This window comes from Triticum aestivum, chromosome 1B (genome assembly GCF_018294505.1).
Source record: "Triticum aestivum cultivar Chinese Spring chromosome 1B, IWGSC CS RefSeq v2.1, whole genome shotgun sequence".
NCBI lineage: Eukaryota > Viridiplantae > Streptophyta > Magnoliopsida > Poales > Poaceae > Triticum > Triticum aestivum.
In genome coordinates, this window is record NC_057795.1 from 403,425,095 (window position 1) to 403,449,448 (window position 24,354).

At 48.3% G+C, this 24,354-nt stretch overlaps 1 pseudogene; it reads left to right on the forward strand.

Moving 5' to 3' along the window:
• Positions 1–9,404: 9,404 nt before the first annotated feature.
• LOC123127449 (uncharacterized) lies at positions 9,405–22,757 on the forward strand (annotated as a pseudogene).
• The last annotated feature ends 1,597 nt before the right edge of the window (positions 22,758–24,354 follow it).

Sequence of the window (24,354 nt, forward strand, 5' to 3'; positions counted from 1 at the left end):
CAAGATCCAAGCATAAGCTTTCACGAGTTCGAGCAAGAATTGCTAAAGACCATCCCGTCGAGCAAATCTACAATGATATTCAAACCGGGAGAATCACTCGCTCTAAAACTCATTTAGCTAACTTTTGTGAAAACTATTCTTTCATCTCTAGCATTGAACCTATGAAGGTCGAAGAAGCATTGGAAGATCCAGATTGGATAAACGCTATGCATGAAGAGCTACAAAACTTTGAGAGAAACCAAGTTTGGACATTGGTTGAGAAGCCCGACAACAACCACAACATCATACGTACCAAATGGGTGTTTCGCAACAAGCAATATGAAGATGGACAAGTTGTTCGCAACAAAGCACGTCTCGTCGCCCAAAGCTACACACAAGTCGAAGGTATGGACTATGGTGAGACTTATGCTCCCGTTGCTAGACTTGAGTTTATTCGCATCTTACTTGCCTATGCTAATCACCATGATATCACATTGTACCAAATGGACATTAAAAGTGCTTTTCTAAATGGAGAAATAGAGGAGGAAGTTTATGTTAAACAACCTCCCGGCTTTGTCAATCCTAAGAAACCAAATCATGTTTACAAACTTCACAAAGCTCTTTATGGTCTTAAACAAGCTCCTAGAGCTTGGTACAAATGCTTAACGAAGTTTCTTCTTGGAAAAGGATTTGAAATTGGGAAAATTGATTCTACTCTTTTCACTAAAAGGGTTAATGGAGAATTATTTGTTTGCCAAATTTATGTTGATGATATCATATTTGGATCAACTAACCCTCATTTTAGTGAGAAGTTTGGAAAGCTAATGTCAGAGAAGTTTGAGATGTCAATGATGAGTGAACTCAAATTCTTTCTTGGGTTGCAAATCAAGCAAACTAAGGAAGGTACTTTTGTCTCTCAAACGAAGTACACTAAGGACTTATTCAAGAAGTTCAATATGAAAGAATGCAAAGGTATGTCTACACCCATGCCTACTAGTGGACATCTTGATTTGACCAAAGATGGTGAAACGGTTGATCAAAAGGTTTATCGCTCTATGATTGGTTCATTGTTATACCTATGTGCTTCACGTCCCGATATTATGCTAAGTGTGTGCATGTGTGCAAGATATCAAGCCGCTCCTAAAGAATGTCATCTTAAGGCTGTGAAAAGGATAGTGAGATACTTAATACATACACCAAATTTTGGCATTTGGTATCCTAAGAGGGCCTCTTTCGATCTTGTTGGCTACTCTGACTCAGACTATGCCGGAGACAAGGTTGATAGAAAGTCCACTTCGGGTACTTGTCAATTTCTTGGTAGATCTCTTGTGTCTTAGTCCTCCAAGAAACAAAACTCGGTATCCTTATCCACCGCCGAAGCGGAATACATTGCCGCTAGTTCATGTTGTGCTCAATTACTTTGGATGACCCAAACTCTTAAAGATTATGGGATATATGTGAGACATGTTCCATTGCTTTGTGACAATGAAAGTGCTATCAAAATTGGTCATAATCCTGTGCAACATTCTCGAACTAAGCATATTGAAGTTCGACATCATTTCATTCGAGATCATGTTGCTAAGGGTGACATTGATCTTAAGCATGTTCGCACCGAAAAGCAATTAGCTGATATATTCACTAAACCTCTTGATGAGAAAGTGTTTTGTAGGTTGAGAGGAGAATTGAACATCATAGATGCTTCAAACTTGGAGTAGAAACTCCATTGGATACATGCAAGACATGAGCTTATGACTAATCCTTGATATTTCTCTTATGATGAAAATCTTATGTCTTGGATATATTTGCATCTTGCATGTTATCTAACCAATGTAGGTACTTGGTTGAATCAAATTCCATGAGATTGTAGCCTACTCATATCGTGAGCAATCTCTACATCACCAAGTCTCTACACTATGGTGGTTGAAGACAAGGAAGCACGAAACCATTCAAACATATCCTTTGACAAATTCTATGTTAAGCTTCATGATTGTCATTTTTTGATACACAAGTGCTCTTCCTTGCAAGAACCAACCCATGTAGGTAGATGGACTCAAATTCCAAGTGGTGCTCCCAACTCTTGATGAGCTACATCAACCTTGAGCAACCCACACAAGTTCAACTACATGATCAACACCACCAACCAAGGTATGTTATTCCATCTTAGAGAAGCTTTACTCCGAGTCATGAGCTAAAGCAACTCGACAAGATGTGAATACATCAAGATGCTTAAATGAAAAATGGTAACCCCATTTTGAGCTTAAACGATGAGTGTGACCTATGATCAAGTGATCTTACTTGACTCCTAAGTCAATATACTCTAACATAGGTGACTTTGTCGCCGACCATATCTAGATTTCTTTCTTTTCTTTTTGTTTGCTCTGCATTTTATGCATCAATTCATTGCATATCATTTAGTTAATTCCTTGCAAATCTTTGTGAGATCTTACTAGTCTAGTGAGTTGAGGTGACAAGTGTTTTCTTTGCGATGAACTCGGTTCCACCGATTAGTTATTTTTGGTCCAACCGAATTCTTTCGGTACCACCAAAGCATACAACTCGGTGCCACCGATTTCACCACAGGAAAAACAGTTTGCCACGTATTCTCTGATTCTTCTGATCCAGCTCCACTCAATGAATCTTGTCCTCTAACAAGCATCACATTTTTATCAAGTGCTTTATGTTGTGACTCAAGGATCAAACCCATTCACGACAAATTCCAGAGGTAGAGAGAGAGATCACATCTTTATCAAACCCTTCTTGGAAATTGATGTCAAAGGGGGAGAGAGAGATCACATCAAAGCTTATCATTTTAGAGAGAGTATCACCTTCTCAGGGGGAGAGAGATCCTTCAGGGAGAGAGAGAGATCTCCAGGGGGAGAGAATACTAGTAGAAAGTATTTCTCAAGGATCCCAGATGCTTGATGTTCAAGAGGAGAGATGCCACATGTCTTCTTGAGGGGAAAGACATGTTCATGTGTGCTTACTTGCATTAGTTTGCATTAGCTCTGTTCATTTATGTCTTTCAGCTCTAATTTTCTGTTCCCTATCTTCTCCCAGTATCCCATGCTAGATTCAGGGGGAGCAAGACATCTAAGGGATAGAAATCATTTAAATTCTTTGCATATCTTTACTCTCGGGGACATGTCTAATCCAACGTGGTACTTAGTACTCACTCTCTACATGTCATCCCAGTCTTGGTATTCTTGTGGTTTCTTCTGTTTGCTCTGGCTAGTAGATGTATCTGTGTTATCTAACCTTGTTTACACAGGTTCATTCCATCCTAAGCCTACTCAAGACTACAAGGTAAGTATATGCATCACAATCATGTGTATGAGGAATTCTTGCTGATGTACATACTGTTTGCAAGAAGGACTCATGGGCATGAAGGTATTTCCTTTAATATTTTTTTGCTCTGATGCATATGGCCAAGATACATGTAACACATTGCCTGCTCCATCATGGTTATGCTCTCACATGCTTCTATATTTCATATTCACATGATTGCATATATGTAGGGGGAGCCTATGCTTGTTACATGTCTTTCCAAAGCTTTACTTGATATTCTCTATACCTTTATCTAAAGCTTTGATGTATGTTGCCATCAATTACCAAAAAGGGGGAGATTGAAAGCACAAGTGCTCCCTAGGTGGTTTTGGTAATTAATGTCAACATATCTCTTTTGAACTAACACCTTTATCTAGTATATTTCAGACAAAGTTCAGCAGTGGAGTGGCATGGACTAAAGGATGTGGGAACTCCCTCAAGATGTTAAGGACAAAGGATTGGCTCACGCTTCAAGCTCAAGACTCTTCATTTCTCATTTTAGTGATCCAAGATCACATTGAGTCTATAGGAAAAGCCAATACTATCAAGGAGGGATGAGGTGTTGCTTAATGAGCCTCTTGCTTCATGTGCTTAGTGATATGCTCCAAAACCCTCAGCTACTTTCTCACATCCACAAATGACCTAAACCCAAAGCCAAAATCGGCCATACCAATTCTTTCTATCCGGCGCCACCGAGTTCAAATGTCATAGCCACTGCCACAAACCCTAGGCAAATCGGTCTTACCGATAGGGATCTCGGTCTCACCGAGATGGGATTGTAATCTCTCTGTGTATGTCCATTATCAAAATCGGTATCACCGAGTTTGAGCAATCGGTACTACCGAGATTACAATGCAAACTCTCTGGTTAACTTATTACCAAAATCGGTCCCACCGAGTTTGAGTAATTGGTCCCAACGAGTTTGCCTGACCAACTCTCTGGTCAGCTAGTTACCAAAATTGGTCCCACCGAGTTTGTGTAATCGGTCTCACCGAGATTACGTTATGCCCTAACCCTAACTAAATTGGTCCTACCGAGCTGCATTTCGGTCCCACCGAAAATCCTAACGGTCACTAAGTTTACTAAATCGGTCTGACCGAGTTTGTTGATTCGGTCCTATCGAGATTGGTAAATTGTGTGTAACGGTTAGATTTTGTGTGGAGGCTATATATACCCCTCCACCTTCTCTTCATTCGTGCAGAGAGCCATCAGACTAAACCTACACTTCCAGCATCCTATTTTTGAGAGAGAACTACCTACTCATGTGTTGAGGCCAAGATATTCCATTCCAACCATATGAATCTTGATCTCTAGCCTTCCCCAAGTTGCTTTCCACTCAAATCTTCTTTCCACCAGATCCAAATCCTATGACAGAGAGTTGAGTGTTGGGGAGACTATCATTTGAAGCACAAGAGCAAGGAGTTCATCATCAACGCACCATTTGTTACTTCTTGGAGAGTGGTGTCTCCTAGATTGGCTAGGTGTCACTTGGGAGCCTCCGACAAAGATTGTGGAGTTGAACCAAGGAGTTTGTAAGGGCAAGGAGATCGCCTACTTCGTGAAGATCTACCGCTAGTGAGGCAAGTCCTTCGTGGGCGACGACCATGGTGGGATAGACAAGGTTGCTTCTTCGTGGACCCTTCTTGGGTGGAGCCCTCCGTGGACTCGCGCAACCGTTACCCTTCGTGGGTTGAAGTCTCCATCAATGTGGATGTACGATAGCACCACCTAGCGGAACCACGCCAAAAACATCCGTGTCTCCAATTGCGTTTGAATCCTCCAAAACCCTTCCCTTTACATTCTTGCAAGTTGCATGCTTTACTTTCCGCTGCTCACATACTCTTTGGATGCTTGCTTGCTATGTGTTGTGAATGTTAAACTTGTGCCTAAACTCCACTTAAATCTAAAAAGGGTTAAAACTGCAACTTTGGTACTTAGTGTCTAATCACCCCCCTCTAGACACCTCTTCTCAAGGTCCTACAAACAGGCGAGGCGAGCGACCGACGGTGGAGGGCAGAGATGCGGCCGGCGTGGTTGAGGGGGCGGCAGGTAGAAGATGGCCGCGACAGGAGGTGGACGAGGCAGGGGCACGACAGCTGGGCGAGCGAAGGGATAGGCGGCAACAGACGGGGCAAGCGCAACCAGCGAGAGTGTGACGTGCGGCCAAGGTGTGCGTCGCGCGGGGCACAGTGGTGCGGTGGCTGTGACAAGCGTGATGACAACGGCGGGCGCGACGGACGCGGTGTGGCACGTGCGTGGGCATGGAGAGCCAGAGAGGGAGTGGCCCCATGGGCGCGGAAGATGAGCTGAAGGCTCGGGCATGGGTGCGCATAGGAGCGGGCATGTGCCACGGGGTCAATCCGAGGAGCTCAGTGGCTACCCCTGCAATGGCCATGGCGGACGGTGGTTTTCTGCCATGGCGAAATACCTAACAAGAGCAAACAATAGGGGAAACTGGTGAAAGGCAAGAGGAGATCACGACGGTGTCAATGGCACCCTAGGAGAAGACAGGGGAGCTCGGGGCGGCGCGGATCGAACGGCAATGTCGCGGTGGCCGAAGGTTGAGGAAGACGGCAACGACGTCGATCTGGGGGTGCTGGACTTGATCTCGTTGGCGCAGATGAAGTAGCGGAGGCATTCAGAGCTCCTCGACAAGCTCCTAGCCAGCAGGGAGGGTAGTGGCCGTGTGGACGGGGTCGGTCATGGTGGTCGTGGCATCTGACTTCGTCCAGATCACCGGGATCGAGCGAGCAAGGAGGAGAAGTGGATCTGGGAGGGGGCGTCGAGGAGGAGTGAGGCCATGGGGGCAGGGGAGGCAGGGCGTCACCCTTATCCATTCCCCTTCGATGCCGGCGAGGTGGTCGAGCGGGAGCCCGGCTCTGTAGCGACGGGCTCGGGGAACAGGAGAAGACGGACGTGCTGGGACTGGACCACTGGGGTTGGTGAATAGTCTCCATGGTTTATTTTTGCTGAGGTTTTTTCGTCTCTCCTCCCACCACCCCCTCCCATCCTGGTCCATCGGTTTATTTTTCGCTCCACTCTTTATTACAACCAGGACTTTCCTAACGTATAAGAAATCACGGATCTAACTTCCTTAAATTATTCATATCAATCGATTCCTTTTATTGGTTCAATTTGTCTTAGGAAAAAATAATAAATTTTTAAGAAACAAATAATAGATTTGAATCTAACTTTCCTAACTTATCTAAATCAATCGATTTTTCTCATTAGTAAATTTTTTTTAGGAAACAAATAACAGACACGTCACAAACTTTCCTCCCAATAAATAGTTTTTAACATTTGCAAACTTTCCTAATCAGACACGTCACAAACGGGCAGGTACTGATATCATGTTACCAAACAATAAAACCCCATTTGCATAGAAATCAGTTCAAAATCCTAACTTTCCTAAATTTTTACCTTTCCTTGATAACATCCAATATGTCCTATGTTTTCCACCTATTGAAGGAAATCGCCCCTCCATCGATATTAGCATTTTTTTGGAATGAGATCTCCGGGTTATGATTTTTTTGTGATTCTTTCCAATTGTGACCTCTCCTTCTGCTCCGGCTCCTTCTCGCATAATCACCTCCACCACAGCCAGCTGACGCCACCCTAGACCTCTTGCCTCTCCACACCTTCTCCGCCACATCCTCCTCGTACTCCATTGATAATCCCTCCGCCACGTTTGTCCACGGTGGTGTCGAGGGCATGGCGCAATAGCGTACCAGTGGTAGAGCAGCGCATAGCAGCAGGAAGAAGCACGCAGCAGACGAGGCGAGCGGTCGACGGTGGAGGGCAGAGATGCGGCCGGCATGGCTGAGGGGGCGGCCGGCAGAAGATGGCCGCGACAGGAGGCGGCGCGAGGCAGGGGCGCGACAACGGGGCGAGCGAAGGGATAGGCGGCAGCAGACGGGGCGAGCGCAGCCAACGAGAGTGTGAGCGCGGCCAGGGTGTGCGTCGCGCGGGGCACAGTGGTGCGGTGGCTGTGGCAAGCGTGATTGCAACGGCGGGCGCGACAGACGCGGTGTGGCACGTGCGTGGGCATGGAGAGCCAGAGAGGGAGTGGCCCTGCAGGCGCAGAAGAAGAGCTGAAAGCTCGGGCATGGGCGCGCATAGGAGCGGGCATGTGCCACCGGGTCAATCCGAGGAGCTCAGTGGCTACCCCTGCAATGGCCATGGCGGATGGCGGTTCTCGGCCATGGCGAAATACCTAACGAGAGCAAACGAGAGGGGAAACTGGGGAAAGGCAAGAGGAGATCACAGAGGTGTCAATGGCACCCTAGGGGAAGACAGGGGAGCTCGGGGTGGCGCGGATCGAACGACAAGGTTGAGGAAGACATCAACAACGTCGATCTGGGGGTGCTGGACTTGATCTCGTTGGCGCAGACGAAGTAGCGGAGGCATTCAGAGCTCCTCGACAAGCTCCTAGCCAGCAGGGAGGGCAGTGGCCGTGTGGACGGGGTCGGTCATGGTGGCCGTGGCATCTGACTTCGTCCAGATCACCAGGATCGAGTGAGCGAGGAGGAGAAGTGGATCTGGGAGGGGGCGTCGAGGAGGAGTGAGGCCATGGGGGCAGGGGAGGCAGGGCGTCGTCCTTATCCATTCCCCTTCGACGTCGGCAAGGTGGTCGGGCGGGAGCCCGGCTCTGTAGCGACGGGCTCGGGGAACAGGAGAAGAGACCGTGCGGGGACTGGACCACTAGGCCGGTTCGGTGGCAAGGCCCAGGGTAGGGGGAATCCCCTTTTTCATCGTCCTTTTGGTTTTTAATGTATTCTAATCTGTTTCTCCTTTTTAACACCGGTTTCTATTTATTCTTATATCAACTAAATGGATTTTGTTAATTGTGAAACTATGCACACAATTCGAGCACAATATTTTTAGGTGGCACAAAAAATTTGGGCCAAAAGGAAATACATAAAATTAGGTTTATATTTAATTGGTTATTTTAACTACTGTTGGACCTTTTATTAATTTGATCAGATTTAATTTTTGGGTCAAATAATATTGGGCTCAACATGTCAAAAATCAGTGGAATTTATAGAATATGGTGAACATTTTAGTTTTATTGTTTGACGGAATAATTTATTTGACTTTATTTTAAATTTGAATTGGGCTTTTATTTTTATCAAGTGGCAGTTTGGCTTAGCAAAAAATGCAATATGTTCATACTTGATGAAACCCACATCATCCAATTCATGATTTAAGAACAAGAGAACGAGATATTTACTTTTTTTACATCTGTAACTACATTCTCACATTTCTTTTTTGATCTCATGACTTTTTATGCGATCAGAAAACGAATGAGATCAGAAAGATAGACGGACGACTTGATGCACTGCTTGATGCTCCGATCGAAAACAAATTAGTGGGGCCATGCCGGTACGACAGAATATGCGTTAGAAAGGTCAATCCCTCCCCCAAGCCTGATGGCATGGCATCATTAAGGGGAGGTCACTGTAGCTAACGACTTGAGGTTTTACATAATCTTTCCATTTCTGAAATTTCATTGTTAAATGATTAGTGAATATATCACACTATCCATTAGTTCAGTCAAGCTCACCAGAAGTCCACACATTATTGCCAATTGAGTAAGTCTTATTGGCGGGGAGAATAGGCTATGTGTGTGTTAGAGAGAGAGGGAGAGAAAGTGAGGAAGAGGAAGGGGGGAGAGTGTGTGTGTGTGAGGATTTGATGAAAAAAAAATGTCGCCAATGTTGTAATATTAAACTCTCATAATGTGGCCCGTTGCAACGCACGGGCGTTCTTCTAGTTTGGGTTGAATATGAGTGGTGTCCATTAGCCCGAAAGTTTGAGGCGCTCGTCTGAGTCAAAAATTCGTGACCGATAAGTGACCGGACGCATGAGGCGGGTTTGTGACGCCCGGCCTCTGAGCATCACCCAGAAAAAAATATCAACCGTGCTACATCTACAGGATCTATCGTACGGGCTGGAGAGACACGAAGATCAGGGAGGGGGTCGGTTGTGATTACATTAAATTAAAATAGAAATGAATACCAATACGAATTATACGATATTTCCATGTAGGCTACAGCGAGACAGAGGTAGAGGAGAGGTAGTGCGCCCTGCTGCTTGAGTTGCGGGTATTCCAGCTCGGGCTATCACGGCCACGCAAGTCCACAGATTCGTTGTTCGTCCCCCCCGCGGCGCGGCGGTTGCTCGGCTCGGCAATTCGCTTGATCGATCCCAACCCTCCTCCTTCTCCCCCTCCCTCGTGACGCGTCGCCAAATCCAAACCCCGCACCCGAACCAACCCGAGTCGATCAAACCCCTACTCGTGGGCTCACGACGAGTCGCATGGTAGCAACAACGCGCAGCTCCCACTGACCCTGCCCAGCCAGCCAAGCCACTGCCCCCCGAGACGAGGCGGCTCCCCGATCGCCGCCGCTCCAATGTGGCGGCGCGGGGCCCACTCCGACGCCGCTCACCACCTCCCCGCCGGCGGCGCCGGCGGGTCCACCTCGGCCGCCGCTGCGGGCGCCGTGCGGAGGCGACGGCGACCCGGGCTGTCGTGCCGTCCGAGCCACCTGTTCTTCGCCCTCCTCGTCGCGCTCTTCACGGCCTCCCTGCTCGTCGTCTGGCAGCTGCTCCCCATCGGCGACGGCGACGCGGCGGCGGACGGGGAGGTAGCGCCGCCACCACCGGGCGGGGGAGGGACGATGCGGTTCTCGGCCTCGCGCATGGTGCTGCGCGCGTTCGGCACCGAGAGCCGCCTCGAGGCCGCGAGATCCGCGCGCCGGTGGTGGCCCGGCCTCGAGCCCGTCAGGCTAGCACTCGTGAGCCTTCCTGTTCCCTCGCTCTCGCACAACTTAATAAATATAGTATATAATATTATTCACGCTTAGTACCTCGTAGCAGCTTAGCTGCATCAGTTCCAAAATTTCGGTTCCGGTGAGGAATGCTCATTTTTAATCTATATATCTAGTGGAGCTCTGCTTGGAGTTTACCCAAGTGAAACGTGGACGGTTTCGATTGTTGGTGTTACTACAGTTATCTATCATTTTATCTGTACTGATCAGAGATTATTGGGCGTAGGAACAAACATGCTTACCTAGATAGATGGACCTCGTGTTTGCTTGGGTAGTTGGTTTTTTTATTGGTCAAGTCTCGTACGTATGATTGCTTTTGTTGCAGCTGCATGCCATGGACTTGAGTTTGGCTTTTGCATTGTTTCAGGTTGTGGGAACTATGAACATAGACGCAGAATCCCTGATGCTCACTACCTTAGCAAAAAGTCTTGGGGGACTCGGATACGAGGTCGAGGTGAGTTGCTTTGCAACGACATGACACACCGTAGACGGATTACATCTTTGGTGAAAGTCCAGTTGTCACTTGGTTGCATATTTCTAATTGCGACAAGCATAGACTGAGAGTAATCTGTAACTGGTGGTGGCCCGTTTATCCCATGTCGAGAACACTTTGCACCTCTTTTTGTTGACTGAGTTGCTATGGGGCAGGTTTTAGCATTCACGGATGGGAAAGCTCACGATATTTGGAAAACTATTTGCCATGTAAATGTTGTGAGCTTTGAGAAGCTGAAGTATGTCGATTGGTCAAAGTGAGTACTGAACACTTAACATGTAATATTTCCCTTTATTCACATGCTATTCTTACTAATCTCTTGGTGCTTATACTCTCTGCACCTGATTTTGTAGATACAATGCTGTGCTCGTAAGCTCTCTTGAAGGGAAAAGGGTTGTTTCGATGTGAGTCAGTGATTTGTTTCTTTTGAGACACAGTACAATTTTAGATACAGTTATTTGTGCTACCACGTATACTGTTTCTCCATGTCTAATTTAGCTAAAACAGTATGCGTCATATATAACTGTACCAACTAATTCCTTTATTTGCAACCTTTGTTTATGACCACCTGGTATAGTCAACTTACTGTTGCAAAATTTTGGCAATTTTGACTACAAAGTACAAACTAATATTAGTTCATTGCACCGCTTTTTTTTTTACCATTTGTACAGCTTTTAAGACTTAATTGCATCATTTTATGACTGTTTTAGTTGGTTGTTTTTGCTGATTTTGGACTGGAGTCGACATTATGTTGCCAGAAATCGGAATATCTACTCCTGGAACAGTTTAATCTATTTTAGCTTAGTCCTGGTCTCATATAGCACTTTAAATGAAATGCTCTAGGAAAATGATGGAACCTTTTGAACATTATTGTTATCTAGCTGTAGAGTTCTGGTTAGTTATGGAATTCCACGTAATTGGTTGGGTGGAAGGTTGTATATGCTCTGATGTGAGCACAATGTAATAATTGCGATGCAGGTCTCTGACAAAGACAAATCTTCCCAAAATAAAATAGTTCTGGTTGTACTAGAAGCATTCCGGTTCTGCTGATAACTAAGGGTGTGTTTGGTTGAAGTACCAAGTGGAACGGAATGTAACTATTCCATACTTCCATTCGACAGGAATGGAGTGGTTCCATCCCTGTCTTTGGTACGAATAATGAGGTGGAACAGAACTGTTACGTCTCGGTGTTTGGTTGGTGGAATGGAATGAGAAATGTTCAAATTAGTGTTTGCTTTTCTGGCAATATATGCAACGTAATCATATTTTCAGAAGCATTTTATTTGAATTTCAGAACAAAAGTTTTTTTTTTCATCACCAATAATTTGTATTATGAAGGGGAGCCTTGGCGCAGTGGTAAAGCTGCTGCCTTGTGACCATGAGGTCACGGGTTCAAGTCCTGGAAACAGCCTCTTGCAGAAATGTAGGGAAAGGCTGCGTACAATAGACCCAAAGTGGTCGGACCCTTCCCCAGACCCTGCGCAAGCGGGAGCTACATGCACTGGGGCTGCCCTTTAATAATTTGTATTATGCTTCACAATCATGCCAAATAAATGACATCAATAGTCTATACACAATCATATATTTACAAACAAATTTAGAAAGAATCCTCAATAAATGGTCCACGGGCATGCACAAATATACAATTGCAAAAGGCAACAACAAGCATGTACAAATATCCATGTATGTGATTATCAATAGTTTCTGGCGAACACACAAGTGAGAGTGGACGATGGAGCAGAGCCCGATTCTCTCCCGTGGTGTAGCCGCCGCATGCCAATTCCTCTCCAAGTCGCCGGCCAGTACCCGGATGTGTGTTACACCGCTGTCTGCTCGCGCTGCGCGAGCTGCTCATGTTGTGCCGCTCAACAAATTGATTCGTGCAGCGTCCGGCAGCCACCTAGCAGGTGAGGCCACCACCGGCAACCACCAACCACTGCCGCAGCCCATGCTTGATGCTGCTCCTTCCGCTGCCGCTGCTCCGCCCAAGCTGGCCACTGCTCCGTTCCTCCTTAGCCGCTGCCGCCGCACAGATGTGCCTGCGGCAGGACGGCCGCTCCTCCTTCCTTCGCCCAGATGTGCCGGCGGCAGAACGGCCGCTCCTCCAGTCCTCCTATCTCTGGGAGAGACGAGACGGCCGGCTGTGAGGGAGAAAGACGAGCGGGAGAGATAAGATGGCAGAGCGGCGGCTGAGAGTGCTCCAATTCTGCCGTTTGACTAAATTTTGTGTTATTAAACGAGTTATTGTTTTGTTTTACCATTTTGGATTTTCTTTCCCCTTTATCACAACATTATTTGTTTTCCAACTCAGCACGTTTATGTTGTGTTCAGTCTTATGCAGGAACCTTTTCGACTTCTACCAGTGGTTTGGCTTATTCATGATGATGCTCTCGGGCAGCACCTTAGGAATTATCCGGAGCCGCATCTGTCCATTCCAAATCATATTGAAGATTGGCGAGCTCATTTTAATGCATGCACTGACGTTGTGTTTCCAGATAGCCACCTCCCTGTATGTGTTGCCCCAACTTTGTATTCTGAAATAATTAAACTAAAGATGAGCATAGCCTTTATCTGACTTTTATCTTTCTGATTTTAGTTATTATACTCTCCACTTGATACTGGGAATTTCTTGGTGATTCCTGGTTCTCCGGTTGATATCTGGGCTGCTAAACGATACGGCTTGTCACATTCTCAAGGAACTATAAGGAATCAACATGGAATCAAAGAAGAAGATATTGTTGTTTTGGTTATTGGGAGCTACCTGTTCTTTGATGAATTACCATGGGATTACGTAACAGTCTTGCGTACATCAGCTCCACATGTCATGGACATGGCAAGAACTAAAAAATTGGGAGTGCAGTTCATCTTTTTCTGTGGAAATGGCACTGACGCCTATAACTCTGCTTTCCAGGTAATATTATAAACTATTTTCGTCGTGAATCTTGGCAGAAATGCCTTGTACTGTAGAAAATAGCAATTTTTATATAGAGGAGTTCGGACTGCAAGGTCTTCCTATGTTTGACTGAAGGCACTAGACGACTGATGCTTGGCATGTTATATGTGATATATATTTATTTGCATAAACATTTAGGTGCTGTGAAATGGATTCGTTACACACATGGGAGAGGGAGACTACTGGTTGTCCCATATCAGGTCATCTTTGACTCCACTGACTATCTTTTTTTTCCTTTGTACAGGAACTTGCATCTCATATGGGATTTCCTGATGATTCTGTAAAGCATTTCCCCATGACACATGATATCGGAAACCTGCTAATGTTTGTTGATATTGTTCTCTATGGATCTTTAAGACAGGAACCTGGTTTCCCTCCTTTGTTATTGCGGTCCATGTCCGCTGAAATTCCAATCATTGCGCCGAATCTAACTGTTATAACAAAATATGTATGCTACTTAATCCATTCCATAATATGTTACTCCCTCTGTACACAAATGCAAGACGTTTTTGCAGTTTAATTTAAACTGCAAAAACGTCCTACATTTGCTTACAGAGGGAGTATTTGCTTTGCCACTGTTGTGTTGGGAGATCCTTTTCACAAACATGTTTGTTATTTTCAGGTCACTGATGGTATTCATGCCTTCCTTTTTAATTCTGGCGACCCAAGCACAGCAGCTTCAGCTTTCATGCGGATTTTAGGAGAAAAGGGACTTTTGGACACTGCCTATTCTGTTGCTTTGGAGGGAAAGCTACTTTCAAAAAACATGTTAGCATATGATTGTATTGTTGCTCATGTTAAGCTTCTTGAAAGTGTGTTGCACTATCCTTCAGATGCAAGATTACCACTTTCCTTCTCTCAAGTTAAAGAGAGAACATGGTTATGGGATCCTTTCGAGTCGAAAGCTGCACTGGGCAATAGTTCCTCAGAAGATAAAAGACATATCCACATAAGAATTGCTGGTATTCTCTTAGGAGAATCCGCTCAAAGTAATTGGACAATCGATTCTGATAGCAATGATACTTCTTCATATGACTACCCTAGCCAGTCTGATTGGGATGATCTAAGTGAAGTTGAAATCTTTGAAGACATTGAGATGAGAGAAATGGAGGAGGTGAGTTTTTTGTTGTTGTTTTAACATAATCCCTCTTCTCGAACAATACTAAAATGTAATATTCTGGACAAAATTTCATATACTTTTGTGCTATGTAGATTGATGAAAGGGTGGAAAAACCTCTGTTAACATGGGATGAGGTGTACAGAAATGCCCGAAAATCGGAAAGGATGAAGCCTGAAGGAAATGAACGTGATGAAGGCGAACTGGAAAGAACTGGGCAGCCCGTCTGTATATATGAGATTTACCGTGGAGAGGGCGCATGGCCATTTTTACACCATGGTTCTTTATATCGTGGCATTACTCTTGTAAGTCCGGGCACAGTTTGACCTAACTGTGCTTGTGTGTTCAACTTCTGTTTTCAGTTTGGCAGTGTGGATCATTTCCACTTTGTTTAATTGTTATTTTTAAAGAATCAAAATTTGGAGTTCATTGGAATTGCTAGCCTTTCTAGCAATTAAATTTTAAAGTTCATGTATGTTTATCGGCACAATGCTTTATCGTATTATTCCTACCTGTTGGTCTTGCTAGTTAAAGTTGCATTCACCACTTCTGATTTTTTTGGATAAATTTTGTGTCAGTCAAAAGGAGGCAGGAGACCCAGATCAGATGATGTTGATGCTGTTATGCGGCTTTCGGTTCTAGAGGATACGTACTATCGTGATCTTCTTTGTGAATTTGGTGCTATGTTTGCCATTGCGAACAGAATTGATACTGTGCATAAGTTACCGTGGATAGGTTTCCAGTCATGGCGAGCTGCTGGAAGGAAGGTACAAATTATGAATTTCTCATTGATTTTCCTCAGTCCTGTGTCACTTTTGGCCATATTAGTTTTGTGAACTTGTTGAGAAACTTGTATTCTTCCAGGAAGAAAAGGAGTTCAGATTCTGCAATCTTTTTATTTTAACCATGGAAGTATGGAAGTCAATTTGTTCTTCTCTTGTGTTATGTCCAGTATATGCTGCTATAGAAACTTTTCTACACCCTGAACACACAGGTCAAATTTAAATGCCCTGGTATTTTAGGTTTTCTGGGTGGACAATATCTATTTATACGGACTGCTCCAGTAAAGCTATTAAGTAACTTTTCGTTTCAGTCATTCATTCACGCAGCAATGATCCTACATAATGATACTTTTAAGCAGCAATAGTTCCACTGGTCATAATGGTGCATTCTCTGAATTTGATATCTGATATTATTGCTGCTTAATACTATGTACTAAAAGAGTACATTTTGCCTATATTGCTTTTTTGGAGACTGGCATAAATATCAACTGTTGGATGTTTTTTTATGAAACAGGATATCATTATGTTTTTAATCTTTTTCTCCCATCAGGTTTCCTTGTCTGAAAGTGCTGAAGAAACCTTAGAGAAAACTATGGCTGAGGAAAATCATGAGGATGTTATATACTACTGGGTGCCAATGGATACTGATCAAACATCCAACTTTTGGTCAATGTGTGATTGCCTAAATGCTGGTCATTGCAGGTGCCTTTTGAAGTCTTCGCATGTTTCTATTTAGTGTTTTTTTTCGGTTATGTTCCTTTGAGTTCAGGCAATAGGGTGAGGAACCTGTCATGTGGGGCACGTCCTACAGGCGTGGGCCACGCGGCCAGGAGCAGCAGCCGTCGGCCACATCAGGCGAGGCGTAGGCTGGGCAGGAGTCCTGGTCCTGATACATTAGTTCCTAGAATAAAAGACTAGTTTGTTACATATAGGTTTCTAGTTTGTTAGCAGCCCATGGGGCCTTTATATATCGTATAATCAGCACCCTTTGAGGGCAAGCAATAAAGTTATTATCTCCTACCTCTTCCTCTGTCTCCTATCCTCTCCTCCCGCACCATTGAGCAGCCAGGCAAAAACCCTAGCGCTCCTATCCACCGAGACTACGAACTACGTAGTCGAGGCCCCGCTGTCTTGGGCACTGAGGCCCTTGACAACTTGGTATCAGGTTCCAGACGCTCCTCGGCCTCCTCCACGCTGCACCCGCCGCCCCGCCCACCTCCATCGCCGCCATCCGCCGCCGCCTCGGTTTCTTCCGCCATGTCGGAACCCACCACCGCTGATTTGGCCAAGATGATCGAAGCCCTGACTGCAACCGTGACATCCCTGCAGTCGTCCGTGGCAGCCCTCCAGAAGGAGAAGTCGGCCTCCTCGTCAGCCGCCGATGTCAGCCACGACAGACAGCACCACAACGATCGCCCCCCGCGGTTTCAGAAGATGGACTTCCCCAAGTTCGACGGCAAGTCCGACCCGCTCGCTTTCCTCAACAGATGCGAGTCCTTCCATCAACAACGGATCGCCGAGGAGGAGAAAGTCTGGATGGCGTCATACAACCTCGAGGGTTCTGCCCAGCTGTGGTACATGCAGGTCCAGCGTGACGAGGGCACTCCGCCGTGGCGCCGCTTCTCCGAGCTGCTCAACCTCCGCTTCGGGCCTCCTCTGCGCGCGAACCCGCTGGGCGAACTGATGGCGTGCAAGCGCACGACGTCCGTCGTCGACTTCCAGGAGCGGTTTGAGGCGCTCCTTCCCCGGGCAGGCTCCTTGTCGGAAACGCAGAAAGTTCAGATCTTCACCGCAGGCCTCCAGCCACCCCTCAGCCTCGACGTGGAAATCCATAACCCGCAGTCCCTCGCCGTCGCCATGAGCCTTGCCCGCAAATTGGAGCTGCGCGACCAGTGCGCGCTTCCCGCCGCGCCACCGGTGCGTTTTCCGCAGAAGGGCATTCTGCCGACGCCAGGACCACGCCTCGCGCCCCCCGCACCGGCCCCACCAGCCGCACCCCAGCATGGCCACAGTCTGCCGGACGGGCGCCCAATCAAACGTCTCTCCCAGACAGAGATGGAGGAACGCCGTCGCCTGGGCCTATGCTTCAACTGTAACGAGAAGTTTGGCAGGGGCCACAACCGCGTGTGCCAGCGCATCTTTCTCCTCGACTTAGCGCCGGACGACGACGACGACACGGCCTCCGCTACTGATGATGCATCGCGGGCCGACCCTCAGATCTCGCTCCACGCAATCTCCGGCGCGCGCACGAGCGAAACCATGCAGATGCATATTACTCTCGGGGGTGTCTCCCTCCTCGCCCTGATCGACTCAGGCTCCACCCACAACTTCATCGCCGAGGAGGCGGCCGCTCGTGCTACGCTGCCATCCCCCACCACCGAGAAGATGCGTGTCACGGTGGCCAACGGCGAGCGCGTTCCGTGCCAGGGCGTGTATCGCGTCGTGCCCTTCTGCATCGGCCAAGAGGAGTTCTCGGAGGATTTCCTTGCCTTGCCGCTCGCGGGCTACGACATCGTCCTGGGCACGCAGTGGCTGGCGACGCTCGGACCGATCCTGTGGGATTTCCGCGCCCTCTCCATGACATTCTGGCGGAGGGGCCATCGGGTGTGCTGGCGCGGCATTGCAGGACCGGACGGGCCAGCCCTGAAATCATGCAGCAGCCGCGACTTCCTCGACGCCATCATCACCGAGTTCGACGGCATCTTCGCCGAACCCTCCGGCGTGCCACCGCCCCGCAGCCGCGACCACGGCATCACCCTGCTGCCCGGTTCCGCCCCGGTGGCCGTCCGTCCGTATCGCTACCCGGCCGCGCACAAGGACGAGCTGGAGCGTCAGTGCGCCGCCATGCTCGCCCAGGGCATCATACGAGCGAGTTGTTCCGCATTCTCGTCCCCGGTACTGCTGGTCCGCAAGGCCGACGGGTCCTGGCGCTTCTGCATCGACTACCGCGCCCTGAACGCCATTACTGTCAAGAATGCGTTTCCGATCCCGGTGGTGGACGAACTCCTCGACGAGCTCCGGCACGCTCGTTTCTTCACCAAGCTCGACTTGCGCTCCGGCTACCACCAGGTGCGGATGCGTGCGGAGGACATCCCGAAGACCGCCTTCCGTACTCATGACGGCCTCTACGAGTTCCTGGTGATGCCGTTCGGCCTCTGCAACGCGCCGGCAACGTTCCAGGCCCTCATGAACGATCTGCTGTGGCCGTACCTGCGCCGTTTTGTTCTCGTCTTCTTTGACGACATCCTCATTTTCAGCGAGACATGGGCTGACCATCTCCGACATGTGCGCACCGTCTTCACCGTCCTGCACCAGCACCGGCTCTTCGTCAAGCGATCCAAATGCGCATTCGCCATCGAGTCGATCTCATACCTGGGTCACACCATCTCCGCCGCAGGAGTGGCCATGGATCCGGAAAAGGTGCAGGCAGTGGCCGAATGGCCGCAACCACGCTCGGCGCGCGCGGTTCGGGGGTTTCTCGGCCTTGCGGGGTACTACCGCAAGTTTGTCAAGGAGTTTGGCGTGGTTGCCGCGCCACTAACGGCCCTCCTTCGCAAGGATGGTTTCTCCTGGTCGCCGGAGGCGGCAGCAGCTTTTAACGCCCTCAAGACGGCAGTCACCACGGCTCCCATCCTCGCGTTACCGGATTTCACGCGGCCGTTCATCGTCGAGTGTGACGCCTCGACATACGGCTTCGGGGCCGTCCTTCTTCAGGACCAACACCCGGTGGCTTTCTTTAGCCGGCCAGCCGCGCCACGTCACCGTTCCCTGGCAGCATATGAACGGGAACTCATCGGCCTGGTGCTCGCGATTCGTCACTGGAGACCGTACCTCTGGGGGCGCCAATTTGTGGTAAAAACGGATCACTACAGTCTCAAATTTCTACTTGACCAGCGTTTGGCAACCATCCCGCAGCATCATTGGGTCGGCAAACTACTGGGGTTCGACTTTACCGTGGAGTACAAGGCCGGTAGTACAAACACGGTGGCGGATGCCCTTTCCCGCCGCGACACGGAGGAGACGTCGATCATGGCGATCTCGGGTCCTCGCTTCGACTTCATCGATCGCCTCCGACAAGCGACGTCCACAGATCCGGCGCTCGTCACGCTGCGTGAGGATATCACGGCGGGTACGCGGCAGCAGCCGTGGGCGCTCTCCGACGGCCTCGTCACTTTCAACGGCCGCCTCTACATTCCGCCGTCGTCCCCGCTACTCCAGGAGATTCTCAGTGCCGTGCACGATGATGGGCACGAAGGCGTCCTGCGCACCTTGCATCGTCTCCGCCGCGACTTCCACGCACCTAACCTTCGCAAGACGGTGCAAGAGTACGTCCGCACTTGCAGTACTTGCCAGAGGTACAAGTCCGAGCACTTGCACCCCGCTGGGCTGCTGCTGCCGCTGCCGGTGCCCACGGGCGTGTGGACTGACGTCGGCATCGACTTCGTGGAAGCGCTCCCTCGCATGGGCGGGAAGTCTGTCATCCTCACCGTGGTGGATCGCTTCAGCAAGTATTGCCACTTTGTGGCGCTGGCCACCCGTACACGTCAGAATCAGTGGCGCAGGTGTTCTTCGCTGAGATTGTTCGTCTCCATGGCGTGCCGCAGTCCATGGTCTCTGACCGCGACCCCGTCTTCACCTCGGCTTTTTGGCGGGAGCTCATGCGCCTCACCGGGACAAAGCTGCACATGACGTCAGCGTTTCATCCACAGTCGGATGGCCAAACGGAGGCTGCTAACAAGATCATTGTGATGTACCTACGTTGTCTCACCGGGGATCGTCCCAGGCAGTGGCTCCGGTGGCTTCCCTGGGCCGAGTACATCTACAACACCGCCTACCAGACAGCGACCCAAGAAACTCCGTTCAAGCTTGTGTATGGCCGTGACCCTCCCACTGTTCACTCTTACGAGCCGGGCGACACGAGGGTAGCCGCAGTGGCCAGGAGCATGGCGGAGCGCGACGAGCTTCTCGAGGACGTCCGCTATCGTCTACAACAGGCACAGGCGGTCTACAAGTCCTACTACGACAGACGCCATCGGGACATTCGGCATGACGTGGGCGATTGGGTCTGGCTTCGCCTTCGCCAGCGCGCCGCGTCCTCTCTCAACTTGCCAACCAGGGGCAAGCTCAAGCCACGCTTCTATGGGCCGTATCGCATTTCAGAGGTCGTCAACGACGTGGCTTACCGCCTTGAGCTTCCGGCACGCTCGCGCCTCCATGACGTGTTCCACGTGGGCCTCCTCAAGAAGTTCTTCGGCACGCCTCCAACTGCACCGCCGGGTTTGCCTCCGATCCACAACGGGGCGGCTGTTCCAGAACCGGAGCGTGTGACTCGTGCGCGCCTAGCACGCGGCGTTCGCCAGCTACTCGTCTACTGGAAGGGTGAAGCAGCATCATCAGCTACATGGGAGGATCTTGACAGTTTCGTCGAGCGCTGCCCCGCTTTTCAGCTCGAGGACGAGCTGCTCGTCGAGGGGGGAAGAGATGTCATGTGGGGCACGTCCTACAGGCGTGGGCCACGCGGCCAGGAGCAGCAGCCGTCGGCCACATCAGGCGAGGCGTAGGCTGGGCAAGAGTCCTGGTCCTGATACATTAGTTCCTAGAATAAAAGACTAGTTTGTTACGTATAGGTTTCTAGTTTGTTAGCAGCCCATGGGGCCTTTATATATCGTATAATCAGCACCCTTTGAGGGCAAGCAATAAAGTTATTATCTCCTACCTCTTCCTCTGTCTCCTATCCTCTCCTCCCGCACCATTGAGCAGCCAGGCAAAAACCCTAGCGCTCCTATCCACCGGGACTACGAACTACGTAGTCGAGGCCCCGCTGTCTTGGGCACTGAGGCCCTTGACAGAACCACTCCCCGAATCATTTTGTCAGTGTACTATTACATTTTTCCTTTGCTTCAAACTTGATCTGAAGGGACTTGTGCTATTTGTTCCTACCTTTTGCATCATGGTGTATTAGGCAAGAGATTTATACAATGCTCTATTCCAATCTGCTTGCTTAGGCTTTACCTTCATTGTTATTTGGCAGAACTCTTTTTGAGGATGCATTTAGGAATATGTACGGATTACCAGAGGGCGTTGCAGCCCTGCCGCCAATGCCCAATGATGGCGATTATTGGTCTACTCTTCATAGTTGGGTAATGCCCACCCCGTCATTTTTAAAGTTCATCATGTTCACAAGGTAATGATCCATATTTTTAGGAGGTATTCACTTATCTTTATGTTCATTATTTTCATTGAGTCATGTTTTGCAGGATGTTTGTTGATTCGCTTCATAGCTTGAATGGAAACAATACCGAGCCAGCTTCATGCTTGCTTGGAGCATCACAACCTGAGGTGACCCCCCCCCCCCCCCCCCCAACTTATCTTTATAATTCAATACAGATGCCATCTCAACTCAGCCATCATCTTTACCTCAGAAAAGGCACTGCTATTGTCGAATCCTGGAAATCCTTGTAAATATCTGGGCTTATCACAGTGGAAGGAAGATGGTGTACCTTAACCCTGTCACTGGAGAGAGCAAAGAGCAGCATCTGCGCGAGGAAAGAAACGAGATGTGGGTGAAGTTCTTCGATTTCACCCTCCTGAAAAGCATGGACGAGGATCTAGCAGAGGAAGCGGATGACGGCATGCACCCCGGGAAGGACCAATGGCTGTGGCCGTTAACTGGGCAAGTGTTCTGGCCGGGCATTGCCGACCGCGAAAGGGAAGAGAAATACATTAAGAAACTGGACAAGAAGCTCAAGAGCAAGGTGAAGTTGCTAGAGAGGCAGAAGTTGGGTTACAAACAAAAGCCGCTGGGACAATAACAGTAGTAAAACCGGAAGAACCAAAAGAGATATCCGAAAATCGATCACGTCAGCTGCAAGATCCGGTCCATCAGTGCTGATACACCATGTTTTCTCTCGCGGCAATCCGAGAAGAGGCGAGCATGTCACATTCTTGCTGCAGAAGAGACGAAGCGTGAAGGCGCCGTGGTTGTGAATACGCATTCTTTCCTCCAACCCCCGGATCTCCCCTCTCCAGAGGAGCTTGGCGAAGTTGGAGGACACGGGCTGGACACAGAACAGTTTTTCTTCCTGCTCATACAAAAATAGGTTACATAGTTCCACTGGTTCCCATTCTTTATTTTTGTCTTCCCCGTTCTGCTATGGAACTGGTAGTAGCTGCACGCACGGGGAGCAGAATTTTGGTAGGACTTGTAACCGATCACACGCCGTTGTACATGTAAATTCCCAATAGAGAGCCACGCACGGATGCAAGAGCAATAATTAAAGCACTTTGATAACCAGTGAACGTCAGATATCTAAGCATGGCAAAACAAAAGTTTTTTTTTATGGCAAATGATGTTGTCGCGAGGATGTCAATCCTTTAGCAAGCATGGTAAATCCTGCAATGTTCAGTTTTTTGCCAGGATTTGCCGTGCTTGCTAAAGGAAATTGTCATTCTTGCAACAACACAAATTGCCATATAAAACGTTTGTTTTGCAATGCTTAAAATTCTGACGTTGGTAATTTTAACATTTTAATAGTTAAATCATGACCTTGTTTGTGGCTTGCCCGATCTTCTTGACGCAGGGTTGTCAAAATTATGGATAACTCAGATAGCGTGATGGTCTCACAGCGCTATGGCTATGCTTAGGCGCCAATAGCAATATATGAAATATCATAAGAGTAGGTTCTTTGGCGAAAAAGACATTGTGTGGATACAGTGTGTTCATGCTAGGGCCAAACCCTCGCATGGTATACAACCTGAAATGACGTTGTAATGGCTATCGGGACTGAAAAGATAATAAGCAGCCCATTACTTCAAATGCCATGAAAACTGATTTGGACTTTTTGTTTGACTTAAGGCTACAGATGTATTGCTGGTTAGAGCATCTTCACTCCCCCCCCCCCCCCCCCCCCCGCCCCCACCCCCCTAGGACACCTTTTTAGGCTCGGACGGCGTTTTTTGCCGAAAAACGGCTCAACCACGCCCCCACTCTCGCAGGACGTCAAAATAGCGCCAGCAAACCCAGGCGAAACCCAGCGCGTTGGGGGGCTCACAAGCTTTTGGTTGGGCTAGTGTGTGGCTGGGAAGATGCACATCTATTTCAGCCGGATGAAGCATTTGCCCCCCCCCCCCCCCCCCAAAAGACACCCACTTTTTTGGTTCGGTGGTGTTCTTGGGGGCTCCAACGGTTGCAGATGCTCTTATTTCTGCAATTGACTTCAAAGGTTGCCCATTGTTGTTCCCTACACATGCTAGATGCTTCTAAAATACTTAGAAACTTGTTTGGAGGTTTTGTGACTGAATACGGGAGATGCACATTGTTTTATTTATTACCGGCAGAAGTCTTTAGTTTCCCTTTTCACGCCCCGATTTCACCAATTATGTTTGTGGTAACAGTTACCGATCGTTGGTCATTCTCATCTTTCACTCGTGATGATTATTATTTAGCAGCTCAAATAATGTGAACTTCTCCGCCTTTCTTATGTTTTTTAATAAACACAACACAACACATGCGCTCACATATATGAACTCATCTTTTGTGGACGCACACATGTACACTCATAAGCACATATGAGAGGTTGAACCGGGTTCTCCTCACTGCTTGATGTAAGACATTATTTTGTACGATGCCCCATCCAACACTAATCAAGCATTGATGGATCAAATATGTACTTAAACAACCAACATATGATCCGGTGTCTACATAGGGCGGTTTCAGGTCTTGAGATTAACGAAGTCACCACCCGCCTCTCGTATGTTAAAATACAACCAAAACTATTTGAATTCACATGACGATGTTTTTTTTTTGAATGGAAGATGATGTGTATGGTTGCTCGCCCATTGAGTTATCCCTGTTTAGTGATGAGAAGTCACATATA